Raw genomic sequence first — 20,531 nt, 5'->3', positions numbered from 1 at the left:
TTTGACCCAGAAATACCACTACTAGGTCTGCATCCCAAAAGAGATAAAAAGCAGAAAAGAAAAGGACCTATACGTATAAAAATATTTATAGCAGCTCTTTTCTGGGGGCAAAAAACTAGAAATTGAGGGGATGCCCATTAATTGAGAAATGGCTGAACAAACTGTGGTATGTGATTATGATGGAATACTATTGTAATGATGAGAAGGATGCACTCAGAAAAACCTGAAAAGACTTGCATGGGCCAATGAAAGTGAAATGTATTGTGTCCAAAGTAACAGCAATATTGTAAGATGATCAGCGGTGAATGACTTGGCTATTTCCATCAATACAATGATTCAAGACAACTCTGAAGGACTTATGATGAAATATGCTATCATCCCCAGAGAAAGAAATGATGGTCTCTAAATACAGATTAAAGCACACTATTTTTAAAATTATCTTTATTTTTCTTAAGGTTTTTTTTCTTTCACAACATGACTACTATGGATGTTTTGCAGGACTACAAATGTATAACCTACATTGAATTGCTTGCCTTCTCAATGGTGGGGGGGTTGGGGAGGGAGGAAGGGAGAGAATTTGGAACTCAAAGTTTTTGAAACAAATGTTAAAAATTGTTTTTACATGTAACTGGGAAAAAATAAAAATAAAATACTAAAAAATTGTCTTTACCTATACTTGGAAAAAATAAAATACTATTTGAAAAACTGGTAGAAAAACCTGAAGCAGTCTGGCAGAAATGAGGTACAGATTGACAACTCTTATTATATACCAAGATAAACTTCAAATGGGTAAACAGCTTACACATAAAGGGGGACAGCATAAACAAATTGGAAGAGAAAAGAAGAAATTACTTTTCAGAAGTCTACCCAGGGAAAAGAGTTAATAATTAAACAAATCATAGAGGATTGCAAAAAATAAAATGAACAATTTTGATTACATAAAATTTAAAAGTTTTTGCACAAAGAAATACAACACAACTAAAATTAGAAGGGAAATGGTTTAACTGGGAAAAATATTTGCAGCAATTTTCTCTAATAAAGATCTCATTTCAAAGGTATGTAGGGAAATAATTTAAAGTTATAAAAATAAGTACCATTCCCCAATTATTAAATGATCAAAGGATATGAACACAGTTGCTAAAAGAAAGACTTCCAAACTATCAAAAGCCATATGAAAAAAATGCTCCAAATCACAAATAATTAGAGAAATCCAAATCAAGGAAACTCTCAGGTTTCACATCTCATATCCATCAGGTTGGCAAAGTTGAGAGAAAAGGAAAATAATAAATGTTGGAGAAGCTGCAGGAAAACAGGGACAATGAAGCAGTATTAGTGTAGCTGTGAACTGATCAACACATTCTGGAAAGTGATTTGGAACTATGTTCCCCAAATTACTAAATAGTACATACCCTTTGACCTAGCAATATCATTTCCAGACTTATACCCCAAAGAGATCCAAGAATGAGGAAAAGGTCTTATATGTGGTCAGTCAGTCTGTAAGCATTTATTAAGTGCCTCCTATGTGTCAGGCATTATGCTAAGTGTTGGAGATACAAAAAGGAAGCAAAAGACAGTCTGTGCCCTCAAGAAGCTTACAGTTGAATGATCTAATAAGTACAAAAATATTTACAGCAGCTCTTTTTGTGATGGCAAAGAAGTGGAAACTAAGCACCTGCCCATCAAATGGGGAATGGCTGAATAAAAGACAGTACAAGAACATAATGGAAAACTACTGTGCTCTAAGAAATGATGACACAGACGAGTTCAGAGAAACTTGGGAAGACATGTTAAATAATGCTGAGTAAAGTAAGCAGAACCAAGAAACAATTTGTATAATAAAAACACTGTAAAGACAAACACCTTTTAAAAACTTAAAACCTCTCAATGCAGAGATCAAGCATGATACCAGAGGACCAGCGATGAAGAATGTTACCCACTTCTTGACAGAGAAGTAATGAACTAAATATGCAGAACCAAACAGACATTTTTGGACATGGAAACTATATGGAAATTTGTTTTGCTTGATTGTACATATTTGCTATAAGGGTTTGTGCTTCTTTTTGTTTGTTTGTTTGTTTTTTTCAGGACTCTGGGTCCCCTTGAAGAAAAGTGGGAGGGAGAGAAAATATACTCGTTATTTTCTAAAAATAGAACTTTATTTATTTTTTGGGCAAGGCAATGGGGTGAAGTGACTTGCCCAGGGTGACACTAATACTAAGTGTCAAGTGTCTGAGGCCAGATTTGAACTCAGGTCTTCCAGGGCCAGTGCTCTATCCACTGTGACATCTAGCTGCCCCCTAGAATTTGATTTTTAAAAAGCCAGTTGGCACTCTAGACTAGTGTTACCATTGGCTGCCATGTGTCTTTGCTTGGCAAGAACAGCAAGTGTTTGCTGGCTAAGGGTCCCATTGGTCCCCTCATTACAGCAATCGTTTTTTATCAGTTAAATGTCTTCAGGAAGAAATGGAAAAAAAAATCAAAGTATATTTCTTTACCTATTTCCAGTACTCTTTTTTTTTCAATTAAATAGCTTGTTTGCCACAGGTCAAACTAATGTTATTCTAAATGCAAGCACAATGTTCATCCTTTCCTATAATCTGTTAATCACAGAATCACAGATTTAGCCTCTTCATTTATTTAAAATTTTTTTTTTAAATTTTTAACATGTGTTTTTAAAACTTTGGGTTACAAATTTTCTCCCTTCCTCCCTCCCCACCCACCCTCACTGAAAAGGCAAGCATCTCGATACAGGTTATAGATGTGTAGTCATGCAAAACACTTTCATAGTAGTCCTGTTGTGAAAAACTAAGTATATTTCCCTTCATCCTATCCCACCCCCCATTTATTCTAGTCTCTCTTTTGACCCTGTCCCTCCTCAGAAGTGTTTGCTTTTGATTATCCCCTCCCCCAATCTACCCTCCCCTCTATCAACCCCCTGCTCTCTTGTCCCCTTCCCCCTTTATTTTCCTGTAGAGTAAGATAGATTTCCATACCCCACTGTGCATGTTATTCCTTCTTTAAGCCAAATCCTATGAGAATAAGATTCACTCATTCCCTCACACCTTCCCTCATTTCCCCTCCACTGTAAAAGCTTTTTCTTGTCTGTTTCAGGTGAGATATTTTACCTCATTCTACTTCTCCCTTTCTCCTTCTCACAGTATAATCTCCCACCCCTTCATTTTATTTTCCAGATATCACCCGTTCATCTTCAACTCACCCTGTGCCCTCTATCTATCCTATACAAACATATAATTTTTTCCCTCCCACTACCCTAAACTGACAAAGGACTCATGAGTTACAAATATCATCTTTCCCTGCAGGAATGTAAACAGTTCAACCTTAATAAATCTTTTATGATTTCTCTTTCCTGTTTACCTCTTCCATGTTTCCCTTGAGTCTTGTATTTGAAGATCAAATTTTCTATTCAGCTCTCGTCTTTTCCTCAGGAATGCTTGAAAGTCCTCTATTTCACTGAATGACCATTTTTTACCCTGAAGGATTATACTCAGTTTTGCTGGGTAGATGATTCTAGGTTGTTGTCCTAATTCTTTGCCCTCCAGAATATCGTACTCCATGCCCTCCGGACCCTTAATGTAGAAGCAGCTAAATCTTGTGTTATCCTGATTGTGTTTCCACAATACTTGAATTGTTTCCTTCTGGCTGCTTGAAATATCTTCTCCTTGACCTGGGAACTCTGGAATTTGGCTACAATATTCCTAGGAGTTTTCCTTTGGGGATCTCTTTCAGGAGGTGATCAGTGGATTCTTTCAATTTCTATTTTGCCCTCTTGTTCTAAAATATCAAGGCAGTATTCCTTGATAATTTCTTGAAAGATGATGTCTAGGCTCTTTTTTTGATCATGGCTTTCAGATAGTCCAATAATTTTTAAGTTCTCCCTCCTGGATCTATTTTCCAGGTCAGTTGTTTTTCCAATGAGATATTTCACATTCTCTTCTATTTTTTCATTCCTTTTGATTAGTGTTACAGTGCCTTGATTTCTCAAATTGTCCCTATCTTCCAATTTCTCCATTCTAATTGTTAAGGAAGTATTTTCTTCAGTAAGCTTTTGGACTTCCTTTTCCATTTGGCTAATTTTGCTTTTAAGGGCATTCTTCTCCTCATTGGCTTTTTGGACCTCTTTTACCATTTGGGTTAGGCTATTTTTTAAGGTGTTATTTTCTTCAGTATTTTTTGGGGTCTCCTTTAGCGTCACTCTCAGTTTTTCCTCTACTTCTCTTACTTGCTTCTCAAAATCCTTTTTGAGCTCTTCCATGGCCTGGGACCAATTCATATTTTTCTTGGAGGCTTTGGATGTAGGAGCTTTAGCTTTGTTGTCTTCTTCTGGCTGTATGTTTTGATCTTCTTTGTCATCAAAGTAAGATACTATAGTCTGACTCTTTTTTCGCTGTTTGCTCATGATCTCAGCCAATTACTTGAGTTATAAACTCTTTGTTGTGGTAGGAGTCTGTTTCCAGTGTGGAGAATGTACTGTCCCAAGCTTCAGGGGTTTTGTTCAGCTGTGTTCAGAGATATTTCTAGGGACCTGTAAATTTTCAGTTCTTCCAAGGTGGTATGATCAAGGGTGAGGTGTTTACTCCTTTCCTGGCCTGTGCTCTGGTCTATGAGTGACCACAAGCACTCTTTTCTGTCTTGGAACTATGAGGAGGGTTTCCTCTCCACACCACTACAAGCTCCACCACACCAGCGCTCCTCCTTGCCCCAGGACCGCCACCTAGAACTGTGACCCAGATTCAAGCACAGGCAAAGCAAGAGAATCCTGCACCAGCAGAGAGATCCCTGCAATCCCCCTCTGATCAGTCACTCGATTCCCCCTCAGTCTGTGGGCTGGAAGCTCAGGAGGCAGCTGCTGCCCCCACCGAGCTCAGGGACTGGAGCTGAGACCACTGGCTTCTCTCTCTCCCCGTTGACACTGACTTTTCCCACTGACCTTCCAAGTTGTCTTTGGCATTCATGGGTTGAGAAGTCTGGAAACCACCACAGTTGCCCGCGATTCAGTCCTCTGAGGCCTGCTCCAGGGTTGCTGCGGCCTGCAAGCCCACGCCAAACTGCGCTCCTCTCCTAGCCAGGCGTGATATACCTTTCTGATCAACCATCCAGGCTGTCTTGGGCTGGAAATTTGTTTCACTCTGTCTTTTTGTGGGTTCTGCTGCTTTAGAATTTGTTTAGAGCCATTTTTTATAGGTATTTGGAAGGGTTTGGGGGAAAGCTCAAGAAAGTCACTGCTTTTACTCTGCCATCTTGGCTCCGCCCCCCCTCTTTATTTACAGATGAGAAAACAGAGGCCTAAAAAATTGGTTAAATAGCTCACCCAAGTTTACAAAGGCAATAAGCTGCATGGTCAGGATTCAAGCTCAGGCTTTGTGACTCTCAAACCAGTGTTCTTGATTTTGACCTTTGTTCTAACTAGTCAATAGTCCGAATTCACCTAACAGACTCCCACACTAGTAACCAAACTGTCCCTGTCTCTTGCCTTCCAACTTTATTCTTTTTTTTTTTTTTTTTTGGTAAGGCAATTGGGGTTAAGTGACTTGCCCAAGGTCACACAGCTAGTACATGTCAAGTGTTGGATCTGAGGCCGGATTTGAACTTGGGTCCTCCTGACTTCAAGGCCGGTGCTCTATCCACTGCGCCATCTAGCTGCCCCATCAACTTTATTCTTAAGGAAAGTATTTGCTATGATGTAAAAAGGATTAATAAAACTTATTTAAATATGGCCATTTAAAAAAAGGCCATTTGTACTTTATGTGAGGCTTCTGAATAGTCTACAAAGTCTTTGGCCTCTTACATTTCTTAATACAGAACTAAATTTTCTAATAGAAACTCTTTTATCATCTTCCCCCATGTCTCTAGCTTCATAATGAAGTCAATGAGTATAAATGGTGATAATTCCTTAGTACATATGCTATTTAGGAAGATCTTGTCAAATTCTTCATAGAATTTCTCTACCACTCTGGAAGAGATGTTGGTAGTTAACCTGAAATTATCTTCATGGTGGCTTTTTTGTTTTTACCCATGATCATCAACCATCTTATCAGCTGATTTTTCTTACTGTCTTTAGGCACATGAAGAGACCAAATTCACCACTTCCTTTATTTGTTCCACAGTGGACCTATGAACTACCTTTCCATATAGCTCCAATGTCCTTATGCCCTTTTGGTTTTAGTTATAGCAAGATATGATTCTATTCTTTTAAACTCTCACCAACATGAGAGTTACACTAGAGTTGGTTAGAACAAAAATATTAATGTTGTTTTTTGGTTTGTTTTATATCAGACTGGGTTTCCCTACCTTAGCCAGACAGGAAGTATAGAAGCCTCTAATGGGCCCCTTCCCACTACTGATTCAGTCAGTTCACCCTTCTGTGGGCAGACTGGTGGTTCTTTGCTGGGAAAGGTAGTTCACCATAATGGTTCTGGACACAGCACTGACACCTGATTGTCTGAAATCCGGAATGCCCAAGCTCAAGTAACCCAAAAATCTCAGCTTCTTCCTCTGCAAAACTCCAATTGTAGCAGAGATTACAGGTATGTCTCATCATGCCTGGTAACAATGTTTACAGATGGTCTAAAAACTGTGATTAACACTTCCGTCCCTTTTCTGTCACTGTCATTGTGAAAACAGAAAGAAGGTTCACATGGGACTGAGACCATGGGGAAAAGCCTCTCTATACTTAACCAGATTGGTCCTCAGAGAGCAAATTCAGTCCATCCTGAGACTTGCTTGTTAAAGCTTGCCAGGGTTTGTATACCACTGGCAAAAGTTTTAATAACCCAGGATCAATTCCATAGAATGATGAAGGACTGGACTGGAACTTTTGTAGCAGTTGCCAAATGATAGATGAGTCAAATCTCTCCATTACAAAAAGTACTTCCTTTGCATTCTGAATATGAATAAAGACTTCTTAGTTAAAATTAAGAATAAATTAATATTATTCCTGAATATTGATTAACATATTTTAAAATAAAATTGTCTCAAAAAGACTACAACAATTCATCCAAGAAATCACTCATCACTACCCAAACTGAATTTATGCTAAGGATATAAGGATGACAACATTAAACAAAATTCTATTTAAAACATCTAAATCCAACTTATTATCTCACAAACAGAAAAAGCCTTCCACAAAGTACAACACTCAAGTTATAAAAAAAAAAAACCCCTGCAAAATATAGGTAGAGAGACTTCTTTAATATCATAAAAAGTATATAAAAATTAAAAGCAAGCATCACATGCAACAGGGATACACTAGAAATTTCTCCAATAAATACAAGATGTCTACTCTCTCCACTATAATTTGATATCACTCTAGAAATACTACCAACTGCAATAAGACAAAATAAAGAAAATAAGGGAGTAAATATAATACTTGTACAGATTTAATTACAAGGCGCTCCCTAAACATATAAAGAGCATTAAATTGCTGGAAGAATATTTATTGCTCACCAATGGACCACACCAATATAATAAAAATGACAACATTACCAAAGTTAATACATAGTTTAATGCTATACCAATCAAACTATCAAAGTGATACTTTACAGGACCAGATAAAATTAAAAAAAATTATTTGGAGAAAATAACAGATCCAGACTATCAAAGAAAATAATGAAAAGATGTAGGGATGAAGGGGGAATGGCACAATCAGATCTTAAACTATATTATAAAGCAGCAGTTATCAATACCATCTGGTACTGGTTTTAAAAATAGAGAAGTAGATCAATGGAACAGACTAAACAATGGAGAATCTGAAAGAACAGAACTCAATAACTCTGTATTCAATAAAATGGAAAACAAATAAGTTAGGAAAGAACTTCCTAATTGATTAAAAACTACTAAGCAATCTAGCAGAAATTGGGCTTAGATCAATACCTTACCCCACAGTCCACACTATATTCTATATGGATTGTTACTGTTGCAGTTCAGACGTTTCAGTCATGTCCAATTCTTCATGACCACATTTGGGTTTGGGGTTTTTTTTTTAAAGATGCTGGAATGTTTTGTCATTTCCTTCTCCAGCTCATTTTCCAGACGAGAAAACTGAGGCAAATAAGGTTAAGTGACTTGCCCAAGATTACACAGCTAGTAGAATCTGAGGCCAGATTTGAATTCGAGAAGATGAGTCTTCCTGACTCCAAGCCCAGCACTCTATCTACTGCACCACTAGCTGTCCCTTTTATATGGATCTGTGACATTAATATTAAAGATCATAATATTAAAAAATTAGGAGAAGCTGATCATTTACCTTTCACAGCTATAGGCCGGAAATATATTCTTAACCAAACAAAGGAGAGAGGAAATAGATAACTTTGATCACATGAAACTGAAAAGCTCCTGCACAAACAAAATTAATGCATCGAGAATAAGAAGGAAGGTGGTCAAATGGAAAAACATTTTGAACAAAATTTCTCTGCTTTGGTATCTAAGATACATATACAATATCTCTCCACAGCTATATTTATATGTATAGATATAGATATAACCGAAAGTCATTGTCCAATAGATAAGTGGTCTAAAGATACAAATAATTTTTTCTCCTAAGAAGGGCCATATAAAAGAATGCTCCAAATCACTAAGAAGAAATGAAAATCAAAACAACATCATGGTTTCACTTCACACTCAGAAAATTGGTAAAGATAACCAAAAAGATAAACAAAAACCAAAACCATGTTGGCAGGGGAAGATATGTACACTAGTACAACGTTAGTGAAGCTATGAATCAGGATAACCAATCTGAAATTATAAAAAGAAAGTAACTAAAATGTTCATACTTTTGACTCAGAGATTCTATTACTAGATTTACATCCCAAGGAGACCACTGATAAGAAAAAAGTCCCCATAAACATCAAAATATTTACAGCAGCACTTTTTATGATGCTAAAAAATTGTAAACAAAGTAGGTGTCCATCGATTAGAGATGGCTAAACAAACTGTTGTAGTGTGTAAAAGTAATGAAATATTACTGTGCTGTAAAAAGTGATGTGATGAATACAGCGAATCACAGAAAGATCTACATGAACTGATGCAGAAAAAAGCAAGAAGAGTCAAGAAAACAATATACTGTACACAATGACTTCAACAATGTAAGTGGAAAGAACAAAATTCAAAAGTAAATGTTGTGAAATTATAAAGAATAATCATAGCTCAAAAGAAGAAATGAGAAGACTCCCCCATCCCAATCCCTTGTGGAGATATACTAGAAGTATTTCACATTGCATATATTTTCAGACCTTTTTTTTTGAAGTATGGATCAATTATGATAAATTTTTCCTCTACTTTTCTTTCATCTTTAAAAAAAAAATACTATTTGTTACATAGGATGGTCATTTGGGAGAGGAAAGGAATAGTGAGGGCACCTAATACGTTGTTAAAAAAAAAAAAGACAGTCATAAATACACATTTTAATAAAAACACTAAAAAAATACACAATGACTACAACAATTTAAGTAGAAACACACAAACACAAATCAAAAGTGAACGTTGCAAAATTACAAAGAACAAGCATGGGCTACAGAAAAGATATAAAAGAAGACATCCCCCCACCTCATCCCTCTGCAAAGGATGGAAGGCCAAGTGCTGTCCACTGCACGTATTTTCAAACATTTCTCATATACTGATTAATGGTGCTTATTTTTTTCCTCTTTTTTTTTAATCTCTAAAAAAATAATATATGTTACATGAAATAGTTCTCTGGGAAGGGGAAAATTATGGTGTAAAAGAAAGACATCAATAAAAACTTATTTTTTAAAAAGCAAATACAGATTATCCACAGAGAATAAGATTAGAATACATGAAATGGGCAACTTCAAGAAAATCTCTAGTTACTCCATATTAAAAACATAGCATTTATATTTTTAAAAAACTCAAAATATTAATTTCTTTAAATTAAATTCTCATCAGTAACCGGTTATTAATTGGGCATCTATGTTCATGGCACTGTATAGGGATATAAAGAAGAAAAGATAGCAGCAAACCAATAACTTCCTTTGGTTAACAGAAAGTTATTCAGTTAGTACAGATGGTCTCTAGAAACAGAATATTTGCATAAGTGATTCGGAAACCTACACTCAGTTGCTTACTGAATTGTGGTTACAGTTCCTATTAATAGTACTATGTGGCTTACTTTCTAAATGAAGTGCACAACATCAAACAAGTGAATGGTTGGGTAAACCTTTCTTTAAAAATCTTTTTCCAATTGAAATTTGGGGGAGTTTGTGGTTTACCACAAAACCATAGTGCATAAATAGCAAATAAAAGCAACACTCAACCAATCATTAGTGCTTATTTTCAAATATATGTGCTTTCAAATATACCACAGCTTTGCTTTAAAAGAAAACAAAAACAGCCCATTACTACTCCTTGAACCAAACAGTACCCAAGTCAAATGTTTTACTACAGAAATCCCAATAAATATTTTTGATTAGTAAAAGAAACATCATATTAAATAGGCTTGAATATTGTGTTCAAAATGACATCAAAATAAACATAATAAACCACAATAGCAATAAGAAACTGAACATTATGTAATCATAATGACCAAGCTTGTTCACAAAAAGACAGATGAATGCACCTCCTTCCCTCTGTAGAGGAAAGGGAATATAAGTTTGGAATTCTGAATATAAGGTTACATTTGGTTGGTATGCTAATTAGTTTTGATGAACATTTTTTTCCTTTTTCTTTTTTATATGACTCTTTGAGGGGAGAGAGCTATCTTTAAAAAATAATCTTTTAAAAAAAAGAACAAATAAATGTATAGATTAAAATATATCTCTAACTGTAAGCTTACATACAAAAAGCAGTGTAAAAGACATCAGGTCTGACTGGAAAAGGAAATGGACTGATCAAGAAGATAGAGAAAGTTAATAGATGGGTAACCTGAGTGCTACATCAGCACCAATAAAAATATTGCAAACAGCAGACGAAGATCTCCAAATGTTGGATAGATCCTCTACAGCAAAATAGTATGAAATGATATGGACAAAGACTAATGCTGAAGAATGCTTCCAGACCCTTGGCAGAGAAATGATGGGTTAGAAATGCAAAACAAGACACTTTTCCACTCTCAGACAACACACTGATTTATTTTGCTTGATTATACTTATGTGTTACAGGGGAAGGTTTCTATTCAGAGAAACGGACGGTGGGAGATATAACTGGTAGGCAGAGATACGGATGCAAAAAAGAAGAGAATAGTATTAATGAAACACTTTTAAAACTACACTGTGAGGTCAGTTCAGAAGAAGACATAAAAAGGACAGTTTAAGGATAGTTTTACTATTATGTTAGATTTAATAGAGATTTTTAGGAGGCACAGGAGGGTTGTGCACTATTCCCCCACCCCAATGGCCAGAGAAACAAGATCCAACATCTCTTCTTTTTCCACATCTCTCCTTCCCCTGCTCAACCCAGAAAAAAGTTTACTAAGACCTAACACCTTTATTTTGCGAAAGCTGCTTTGTGGAATAGAGATAGAATTGATTCCATGATTCTTATTAAGTTGACAACCTTAATAGATAAAAAGCCTATGACACACCCCAGCAAAAATCTGAAGGGGTTCCCAGATGAAATAATAAAGAATTCCCCACCAGTCCTTCTCAAAAACAAAAACAAAAAAAAACAAAAAAAACAAAAGAAAACAAATCAGAAAAGCCTCTATTCACTCCAGAAAAAAAGGAGGCAAGAAGCCAGCAGTGTCTAGGAGAAAGGCTGCACCAAGAAGCCAGCCATCCCAGTAAAGGGATCAAAGCCTGTAGGCTTTGGGCTGCACTGGGGAAAAGACCAGTAAACATTTAAAGAACAGGACACAATGAAAAAATATTACGGATTAAAGGAAGCTCAACAGGTAAATCCAGACAAAAAGAGTGAATCCACAACAAACAGTAGTAGAGCCACAGGAGGGGAAAAAAAGGCTTAGCCACAAGGATGGTAAAAATGACTCAAAGAAATTAAGCATGATACAAAAAAATAAAATTGAAATTAAAACTCTGGAGAAAAAGATTGAAGAATAAATAATTTAGAATAGAAGATAAAAATTGTTACCCAAGTAATAAGTATATAAAAATCAGATCTCAATGACTCCGTGAGACAACAGGAAATATTCAAAGTCAAACAAACTGGGGAAAAAGAAGAAAGGTATCTACCATGAAAAACTGACCTGGAAAATAAAGGTAGTTTAAAAATCATCAGATACCCTGAGAACCATAACTAAACTAGGAGGAAAGGAAGGAATAAGCCTACTATGTGCCAAGCACTGTGTTAAGGGCAAATATCTCATTTAATCCTCACAACCACCCAGTGAGGTAGGTGCTGTTATTAGGCACATTTCATAATTCAGAAACTGAGGCAGACAGAGGTTAAGTGATTTGCCCAGGATCACACTGGTAAGGCATTTCTGAGGCTGAATTTAAACTTCAGTCTTCCTGACTTCAGGCCCAGCGCTCTATCCACTACACAACTTAGGTACCTCATAAACACATTAGAAAATCAGGGAAAGAGTTACTATTCACATCTATAGATAAATGAATTCTTGACCAAAGTTTAAAGAGGATCACGAGAACATCACAATAGATAGTTTTAATTATATAAAGCTGAAAAAATTCTGCACAAACAAAATACAGTTAGAATTAGAAAGAAAGCTATTAAACTGAGGGGGGAAATCTTTGCAGCAAATTTCTTTGATAAAGAGTTGATATCTACAATTAAAGAATTGATTCAAATATAGAAGAACAAGAGCCATTCCCCAATAAGTACTAGGTCAAAGGATAGAAACAGGCAGTTCTCAAAAGAAAAAATGCTAGCAATTACCAACCACGCAAAAAAATGTTCAAATCACTTAAGAGAAATATAAATTAAAACAACTCTAGAGTTCTACCTCCCACCAACCAAACTGGCAAAGGAACCATAAAAAAAAAAAAAAAGGAAAACTAACAATTGTTGGAGGGACTGTGTGGGAGAACAGGCACGGTTATTACATGCTGGTAGGGCTGTGAATTGATTCAACCTCTCTGGAAAGCAATTTGGAACTATATCCAAAATGTCACTAAACTTGACATATCTTTGATCCAGTGATACCCCTACTGGACTTAAACTTCAAAGAGATAAAAGAGAAAAAGTCCCCATATACACAAAAAAATATTTAAATCAGCCCTTTGGGAAGGCAGAATAGAAGAAAAAATATATTGAGCTACTCCCAACAACTCCTCCAAATAAACGTAAAAAATCCCACACCTAATCCTAATTGGGAAATCCAAGAAAATTAATCATAGTAAGATATCTTTCCAGCACAGATTGGCATAGAAAGGCAAACAAATACCTATGGACACTAGGAATGAGGTCTGGCCAAGAATGACTTGATAGAGGGCATTCCATTGCAGGTAGAGGTTATGCACCAGGGCAAAAAGAGGTTCCAAATCCAGCAGAGAGGGGCCTGATCTTGTGTAGGGTACAGAGATTGGTGCAACTAGCTGTTATTGACTACCTCAATTCTGGGTCACAGATTCAAGACAGAATGAAAAGGGGACCTGCATCTGGGGGAGTGGGGAAGACAGTCCTGGTGAGGAGTGGTCAGGGGCTCTGAGTTATATACTGAGCAAGGAACAAGTTCAGAAGCAGCTGTGTCACTCAGATACCAGGGGCAGAGTGTTTGTTGTGGATTCACTCTTTTTGTCTGGATTTACCTGTTGAGCTTCCTTTAATCCGTAATATTTTTTCATTGTGTCCTGTTCTTTAAATGTCTCTATCCCAGTTTGTTGCACAGATAGTCATTACTAGGGCAGGAATCCCAGACCTAGGGCACATCAACAATTCTGTCCTTCTGAAACAGCAGAGCTTTCCAAGTGATTGGCAGTAGCTGAATTCATCAGCATCCTCTGTTGCTGAGACTCAAACCCAGGTCAGAAACTCGCATAGCTTAGACTGAGGTGTGGTAGTGATCAGACTTTGCCCTAGTTCTGACAACTTTGGAAGCCCTGAAGGTTTTCAGGTCCCCAATCTGTACTGCCTGAGAGGCCTCTGAATAACAACACTCAGTATCCCAAGAAAGTGGCAAAAGGATCAGCCTGCATATTCCCTCTAGAAGTGAGTAAAATCTGGCCCTAACACAAAGTCTGAAGTCAAGAAGCAGGTTGGAAGAATGAACAAACAAAAAAGAACCCCATCATAAAAAAGCTGTTACAGTGACAAGAAAACTAAAGGCACAAACCTAGATATGAATAGGCAGTTTTCAGAAGAAGAAATCAAAATTATCAATAATCACATTAAAACTACTCTAAATCAGTACTGATTAGAGAAATGCAAATTAAAACAACTCTGAAATACCACTCATACCCATAAGATTGGCTAACACGATAGAAAAGGAAAAAGAAATGCTAGAGGGGATGTGGAAAAACTGGAATACTAATACACTGTTAGCAGAGTTGTGAACTAATCCAACCATTCTAGAGAAAAATTTGGAACTATGCCCAAAAAGCTATAAAACTGTGCACATCCTTTGATCCAGCAATACCACTATTAGGTCTGTATTCCCAAAAGATCAAAGGAAAGGGAAAAGGACCTATTTGTACAAAAATATTTATAGCAATTCTTTTTGTGGTGGCAAAGAATGAGAAATTGAGGGGATGCCCATCAACCACGGAATGGCTGAACAAGGTGTGGTATAAGATTGTGATGGAATACAGTAGTGCCTGAGAAATGACAAGCAGGTCAGTTTCAGAAAAACCTGGGAAGACTTATGTGAACTGATGCAAAGTGACATAAGCAGAATCAGGAGAATACTGGACACGGCAACAGCAACATTGTAAGAATGATCAAGTATGAAAGACTAAGCAACTCTGATCAAGACAAAGATCCAAGACAATTCCAAAAGACTCATGATACAAAATGCTATCCACTTTCAGAGAGAGAACTGATGAACTCTGAATGTAGATTGAAGCATACTTTTTTAACTTTATTTTTCTCATATTTCTTCTTTTACAACATGACTAATATGGAAATATGTTTTGCATGACCTCACATGAATAACCAAAATCAAACTGCTGCATTCTCAAGGAGGGGAGAGGAGCTGGAGGGAGAGAGAGAATGAATTTGGAACTCAAAATTTTTTAAAATGATCGCTAAAAAAAGTTTTTTACATGTAACTGGGAAATATTTAACAAAATAAATGAAAATAATTTTTAAAAAAAGACATAAATCTAGAAGAAAATAAACCTAAAACCTCTACAAGAAAAGCCTCAAAGAAAAACTCAAGCTTAGGCACAAATTCAACTAGAATTTCTGGAAGAAATGAAGCAAAAGATTAAAAAAGAATTAAAGAATGTTTTTATAAAGGAAAAGAGAGGGCTGGAAGAAAAAACTAGAAAAGAAATGAGAGCTAAGGAAGAAAGAAATTAAGAAAAAAGCATGGAATAACGAGGCACAAATCTTCACCCACACAACAAAATCCCTGAAAATCAGAACAGAACAAAGAGAAAACAGACCGAGGAGAATAAATTTAACAATCATTAGACTACCTGAAAGCCATGTCCAAAAAAAAAAAAGGAAATAAAAGAAAAGAAACTAAATATAATATTACAAGAAATCAAAGAAAACTGCTCATATCTCTTAGAACCAGAGGGCAAAGTGGAAATAGAAAAAATCTATCCATCGCCTCCTGAAAAACCCCAAATTGAAACTCTCACTGTCAAATTCCAGAGCTTCCACATCAAAGAAAAAACACTGCAAGGAGCTAGAAAGAATTCAACTACAGGACAAAGGGGGGATGGAGTGGCTGATCAGAAGGGGACTGTAGGGATCTCTTTGCTGGTGCTGAGGCAGGATTCTCTTGCTTTGCCCATGCTTGGATCTGGGTCACAGTTCTGGTTGGTGGTCCAGGGGCAAGGAGGAGTGCTGGAGTGGGGGAGCTTGTAGTGGCTGTGGAGAGGAAATCCTCCTCACAGTTCCAAGGCAGAAAAGAATGCTTGTGATAACTCATAGACCAGAACACAGACCAGGAAAAGATAAACACCTCGCCTTTGATCATACCACCTTGGAAGAACTGAAAATTTACAGGTCCATAGAATTATCTCTGAAAACTGCTGCACAAAACCCCTAAAGTTTGGGACAATACATCCTCTACACTGGAAGCAGACCCCTACCTTAACAAAGAGTTTAAAAGTCAAATAATTGGCTGGGATCATAAGCAAACAGAGCAAAAAAAGTCAGACCATGGAATTTTACTTTGGTGACAAAGAAGATCAAAACATACAACCAAAAAAAGACAACACAGTCAAAGCTCCTACATCCAAAGCCTCCAAGAAAAATATGAATCAGTCACAGGCCTTGGAAGAGCTCAAAAAGGATTTGGAGAAGCAAGTAAGAGAAGTAGAGGAAAAGCTGGGAAGAGAAATGAGAGTGATGCAAGAAAATCATGAAAAACAAGTCAACAGCTTGCTAAAGGAGACCCAAAAAAATACTGAAGAAAATAACACCTTAAAAACTAGGCTAATCTAAATGGCAAAAGAGGTCCAAAAAGCCAATGAGGAAAAAAATGCCTTAAAAAGCAGAATTGGCCAAATGGAAAAGGAAGTTCAAAAGCTCAATGAAGAAAATATTTCCTTAAAAATTAGAATGAAGCAAATGGAAGCTAAAGACTTTATGAGAAATCAAGAAATTGTAAAACAAAACCAAAAGAATGAAAAAATAGAAGACAATGTGAAATATCTTCCTGGAAAAACAACTGATCTGGAAAATAAATCCAGGAAAGATAATTTTAAAATCATTGGACTACCTGAAAGCCATGATCAAAAAAAGAGCCTAGACATTATCTTTCAAGAAATTATCAAGGAAAACTGCTGATACTCTAGAACCAGAGGGTAAAATAGAAATGGAAAGAATCCACCAATCACCTCCTGAGAGACATCCCCAAAGGAAAACACCTAGGAATATTATAGTTAAATTCCAGAGTTCCCAGATCAGGAAGAAAATATTGCAAGCAGCCAGAAAGAAACAATTCAGGTACTGTGGAAACACAATCAGGATAACACAAGATTTAGCAGCTTCTACTTTGAGGCAACGGAGGGCTTGGAATATATCACAGAGGGCAAAGGAGATAGGATTACGACCAATCACCTACCCAGCAATATTGAGTATAATCCTTCAGGGGAAAAAATGGACATTCAGTGAAATAGAGGACTTTCAAGCATTCTTGATGAAGGAAGCAAAGCTGAATAGAAAATTTGACTTTCAAATACAAGACTCAAGAGAAGCATGAAAAGGTAAACAGGAAAAAAGAAATCTTAAGGGACTTACTAAAGTTGAACTGTTTACAATTCCTACATGGAAAGATGATATTTGTAACTCATGAGACCTTTGTCAGTATTGGAGTAGCTGGATGGAAAAAAATAGATAGATAGACAGATAGATAGATAGATAGATAGATAGATAGATAGATAGATAGATAGAGGGCACAGGGTGAGTTGAAAATGAAGGGGTGATATTTAAAAAAATAAAATTAAATGGTGAAAGAGGATTATACTAGGAGAGGGAGAAATGAAAAGGCAGAATGGAGTAAATTATCTCACATAAAACAGACAAGAAAAAGCTTTTACAGTGGAGGGGAAGTGGGGAAAGGTGAGATGGAATGAGTGAATCTTATTCTCATTGGATTTGGCTTAAGGAAAGAATAACATACACACTCAATTGGGTATGGAAATCTACCCTACAGGAGAACAGGGGAGAAGGGGAAAGAGGGGGAGATGATAAAGGGGAGGGCAGATTGGGGGAGGGGGTAATCAGAAGCAAACACTTCTGAGGAGGGACAGGGTCAAAAGAGAGAATAGAATGAACAGGGGGTAGGATAGGAAGAAGGGAAATATACTTAGTTTTTCACAACATGACTACTATGGAAGTGTTTTGCATGACTACACATGTATAACCTGTATTGAGTTGCTTGCCATCTCAATGAGGGTGGGTGGGGAGGGAAGAAGAGAGAGAATTTGGAACCCAAAGCTTTAAAAACAAATGTTAAAAATTGTTTTTACATGCAACTGGGAAATAAGATATACAGGCAATGGGGTATAGAAATCTATCCTGCCCTACAGGAAAATAGAAGGAGAAGGGGATAAGAAAAGAGGGGGTGACAGAAGGGAGAGGAGATTAGGAGAATGGGGTATTCATAATGCACGCCATCATGGGATGGGGGGAGGGGTGAGATGGGGAGAAAATTTGGAACTCAAAATCTTGTGGAAATGAATGCTGAAAACTAAAAATAAATAAATATATCTTAAAAATTAAATTAAATTAAAAAAAAAGAAGGAAGAATTCAACTACAAATGAGCCACAGTCAGAATTACACATGATCAAGCAGCCATTTTAAAGGAGAAGACAGCTTGGAATATCACATTCCAAGAAGGGAAATGATAAAGGCTTACAACCAAGAATACTTTACACAACAAAAAAGGGGAGGAAAAAAAATTTTTTTAAGGTGAAATTGGCAGCTAGGTGGTATTGTGTGGATGGAATTCCAGCCCTGGAACTCTAGATGTTCTAGTCAAGAAGACTTGAATTCAAATTTGGTCTAAGACATTTAACAGTTGTGTAACTTTGAGCAAGTCACTTAGCCTGTTTGCTTGAGTTTCCTCATCTATAAAATAAAGATAATAATAGCACCTACCTCCCAGGATCATTGTAAGGCTCAAATGAGACAACAGTTAGAAAGCAATTAGCATAGTGCTCAGTAAGTGCTACATAAGTGTTAGATATTACTATTATCATCATCATCATCATTATTAAATAGAGGACTTTCAAATTCCTGATAAAAAAACCAGAGCTGCAAAGGGATTCTGAAGTGTAAACACAGGAGTTAAAACAAAAATAAAAAGGCAAACAAATACAAAAGAAAAATTTCTAGGGACTAAACAAGGACAAACTGTGTACATTCTAATATGGAGAGATGATACATATGTCCCCTTCTCAAGGATACAGAGGGAGTCTAATTACACAGAAGGCCTAGGGATAGTTCTGTTATGTCATGATGATCTTAAGAGGTGAACAGAAAGGGAGAGTAAAAGAAATAAACTTGACAGAGAGGGAAAGATGAAAAATTTACCTCATATAGTCCAGATTCAAACAAACAAGGAGGAAGGGATGGGTGCTGACACTTGTGCCTCACTCTCATTTGAACACACACACACAAACACACAGAGAATTGGGTATATCTTACTCAACTGAGAAATAAGAGAGAAATGGGAAGAAGGCTAGATTAAAGGAGTGATTAGATGTTCATCAACTAATTGTGAAGGAATACAACTGTGCTCTAAAAATTGAAGAGGATGGCCTCCTGGGAAGACTTGTATGAGCTGATGCAAAGTGAACAGTAGAATTATTTATGAAATGACAAAAATATTTTAATGAAAAATAACTGAAAGACTCAGAATCCTGAGCAGTACATATACACCCATACATATGCATGCATGCATGTATTGTGTATGGTGTTTGTTTGGACATGGCCAATGTGGAAATTTGTTTTGCTTGAGTATTTTTTCTTCTCTCTTGAATTCACTCCTGATTCTGGACTTCTCCACCTCTATCCTACCTGCCTTCTCAACCCGAAGATGCTTCCATTCCTGGAGCCGTGTACTCCCAATGGCAAGTTCTGATCTACCATCTGGAGTAAGTGCTCATGTTCATTTCTCTCTCAGTTCTGCTCCTACCTCTACAGACTTTTTATGTTTATAAGAAGAATTTTGTTTTCCTTTCATCAGGGGGTGGGGGTGGTGCACAGAAAGGGGTAAGAAAAGGTGGATTTTTGCTGATTGAAAAAAATAAATTTTCATTTAAAAGAACAAAGCAGAATTTTTTTTGTTGTAGCAAAGATCTAGAACTAAAAATGAGTGCCTATCAATTACGGAATGACCGAACAAATTGTGGTATATGAAAATGTGATAGAATATTATAACGTGCCATAAGAAATGGAGACATAGGGGCAGCTAGGTGGTGCAGTGGATAGAGAACCGGCCCTGAAGTCAAGAGGACCTGAGTTCAAATCCGGTCTCAGACCAATTGACACTTACTAGCTGTGTGACCCTGGGCAAGTCACTTAACCCCAATTGCCTTTAAAAAAAAAAAGAAAGAAATGGGGACATAGATTCAAAGAAACCTGGGGAGGACTTGTATGAATTAATGGAGAGTAAGGTTATCAGAAGCAAGAGAACAATTTATATTATGATTATGCCATAAATGAAAAAACTATGAGAGAATTGAGAACTATGATAGATGCACTGATCAAAAAGAACTCTAGGGACTAATGATGACTCTTCTTGGCAAAGAGGTGAAGAAAGAAACCTACATTTTTAGACATGGTCAATGCTAGATTATTCTCATTTGTTATGAGAGGGCTTTTTCTGGGGGGGGGGGAGGCACTTATAAAGAAGAGTTAAGGGATGTTAACAGTGAAACAAAAAAACCCATAAGTGATAGTGACACCCCGCACACACACACACACACACACACACACACACACACACACACACACACACACA

The 20,531-nt window shown here is 36.7% G+C and overlaps 1 protein-coding gene across 1 annotated transcript in view; it reads right to left on the bottom strand.

The window, feature by feature from the left end:
- FCHO2 (FCH domain only 2) overlaps positions 1-20,531 on the bottom strand; it is a 151,567-nt gene that overhangs the window by 98,234 nt on the left and 32,802 nt on the right. The window lies entirely within an intron of this gene.

Source organism: Vombatus ursinus, unplaced genomic scaffold (assembly GCF_900497805.2).
Source record: "Vombatus ursinus unplaced genomic scaffold, bare-nosed wombat genome assembly UNPS02014774.1, whole genome shotgun sequence".
Classification (NCBI taxonomy): Eukaryota; Metazoa; Chordata; class Mammalia; order Diprotodontia; family Vombatidae; genus Vombatus; species Vombatus ursinus.
The sequence above is the reverse complement of the archived record's forward strand: the minus strand, read 5'-3'. Positions and strand labels throughout refer to the sequence as shown.